Consider the following 2,907-nt stretch of genomic DNA (forward strand, 5'->3'; position numbering starts at 1 on the left):
ACACACTCACACACACAAGTAAAGGTATGCTGTTCCATATATATCCCATTTATAATCAATTAAAAGTAAATTTTAAACCCTAAACATTTGTGACCTCTTTCCCCAAGGCGCATATCATTTAGGATGTGTCATTCATTCTCCCAGGGATAAACACACAATACAGGCAAAGGAATGTTCTTTTAACAGTCACAAGGTCTGGGTTCTCTTCCTAATTTTGTTATTCAATAGCTATGAATCCCAGCAATTAATGTTCAAGTCTCCTAAATCAACTTTTCTCACTTTATCTCTGAAGTGGTAGAATGATTAACAAGCTCAGTTGCAAACCAAAAGGTTTTGGAGGTTTGAGTTCACCCAGATGAGCCTCAAAAGAAAAGGCCTGGCAATCTGCTTTTGAAAAAAATCAGTCACTGAAAACCCTATGGAGCACAGCTCTACTCTGACACACAGTATCGACAGCAACCGTTGTTTTTTTTTTTTCTCCTTATCTCTAATGATATACCACAGGGTATATCATCTCTTCTGTATCTATGTTTTCTTTTTAAAGGAGTTACTCTTTTCATTTTGAGATTTTTTAAATGAAATATATCTTTCCCAATTTTAAAATATAATTTATATATGAAAATCCTTCTTCTAACAGTAAAATTAAATTCATCCATTTAATCATACACCGTAATTCCATATTGTAATTGGATTAAACCTATCATTTAGAAACCAAATCCTATATTAATTGTATTTTTTTTTCCTCATTTGGAGTCAGTGGGACAAACATAGGTTTTTCACACATAACAATATACTTAACTTTCAGCAAAGTAATCGCTACACTTTCAAGAAGGCTACTTTTCAAATTTATTTCTGAATAATGAAAGCTATTAGTTTATCTAAGAGATTTACCCTTTCCCAAATTTAATTTAAAAGCTAAGTTATTTTAGAAACCATAACAATTGCCAACATGCAAGAACCTGTATTTGATAAATTTGTATAATTTGAACATGAAAAACCAATTGCTTTAAATTTAATAAAACCTTTTCCTCTCAGGCTCAAATACTTGAAGCAGCAGCCTAGAGTAGAACTTAATGTCTGAATTATAAACTTCTGAAAATAGAGGCTTATAATCAAGATATTGCAGGATTTTTCTTTACACTGTATTCTCTAATGTGTTGGTCAATGTATTTGTAAATGTCCCCAGGGACTACTTTCTGAGCTGGCTCTCTTTACCAACCCATATGAGCCTGAATTTCATTCCAAAACTGGCTGCCTGGGTGATAGCCTGAATTCCATAGGCCATTTTTAAGTTGTTGCTTAAACTTTCTTCCGCTTCTGGGCTCTGGTAGACACATACTTCCAGAGAACATCAGCTCCCGCTGTTAGTCCCCATCCATCCTGTACAATCTCCTCCATCAGGCCAGCTACCCACAGTGGTTAAGGCATAAGATCTCTCCTCTTCCCAAACGTAGAGTAGTTCTCTGGCCCTGACACCGTTATGAGAGTCATTCCTGTCCCACTGTTGAGTCAGGACTCAGTCTAACAGTGTAGACTTTGGAGACAAAAAAAAAAAAAAAAAAAAACCATTGTCATTGAGTCCATTCTGATCTCACAGCAACCCTTCAGGACAGAGTAGAACTGCCCCACTGGGTGTTCTTGGCTGTAATCTTTACAGGAGCAGATCACCAGGTCTTTTCCCCCAGAGAGGGGCTGGCAGGTTCAATTGCTGACCTTTCAGTTAGCAGCTGAGAGCTTAACCATTGCTCCACCAGGAATGGGAGACTAACAAACCCGGTTCAAATCCCAGCTCTGCTGCTTTCTGACTACAAGATCTTTGAGCAAGCCACTCTGAGACAGAGCCCCCACAGTGCTAAATGCTTTCTTTACCTGGCTTCCTCCCCTACAGTGTTATACTGAAAAATCATTTCCTTTGCTGGGCTCCCTCCCCACCCACCCAGCTTTGCATCTGAATCCTACTTTTGCCTGGAAGTTATATGCAAACCCCACTGTGCCTGCGCAGCATGCACTATGATTAAGAATGTTGCTGAGGTAACTTGTATGAACGCCCTATCTGTAAACTCCTTTAAAAGGAACTTGCCTGCCTGCCCGCCCTTGGCCAGCAGTCTTGGTCACAGCAGCTCCCAAATACTCCATTTTCTTGTACAGTGAAATGAAGTTGCCTTTCCCGGTCTCCCACCTTGGTCTCCCTCTCGTTTATTGGCCAATACGAGTCACTAGGAGCAAGAATCTGGGGTTTCCACCTGGTAACAACTTCACCTTTCTGAAGCTCAGTTTTCTTATCTGTAAAATGGGGATTGTAAACTTGGAAAGGTTGTTGCTAAAATCCACTTTGAAAATCAAAGCAAAGAGATTGGCGGTGGGTGGTGTGTTGTGTTGTCAGTTGCCAGGAGGTGGCTCCAATTCATAGTGACCTTATGTGTAACAAGGAAACCACCATCTTCAAGATGGTTGGTATGTGTGGTGCATCGTAAGTGCTAATCAGTCACTGTTATTCTTGGAGTTACTACTCTCTCCTGGGGTTAAATGGTGTTTGATGCGATGTCCAGAACGTTAACTAAAGTTAATTCTTTTCTGAGCACGGGAAATAGCTTTTAAGTATGCCAAAATATACACATCAATTTCATTGAATCCTAGCACCAGAAGACGCTTTGGGGAAGATTTAAAGATTTAATCTAAGCCTTCATTTTACAGACTCTGGTGAGGCTAAAATTTACATCAGAGCTGATTACCACAGAGGCAGCACTTACTGGGACCTGGAGGGGGGACGGGGGGATGGGGGGCTGTGGACGCCCAGCCAAGAGCTTTCCATTCCATTCACTCTAATAAAGTCCAGTGGAAAACTGCAAACCCAACTTCATACACGCCTATCTTCCTGGAGCCAACATGTGCCTTGAATTTGGAATT

This window comes from Loxodonta africana, chromosome 15 (genome assembly GCF_030014295.1).
Source record: "Loxodonta africana isolate mLoxAfr1 chromosome 15, mLoxAfr1.hap2, whole genome shotgun sequence".
Classification (NCBI taxonomy): domain Eukaryota; kingdom Metazoa; phylum Chordata; class Mammalia; order Proboscidea; family Elephantidae; genus Loxodonta; species Loxodonta africana.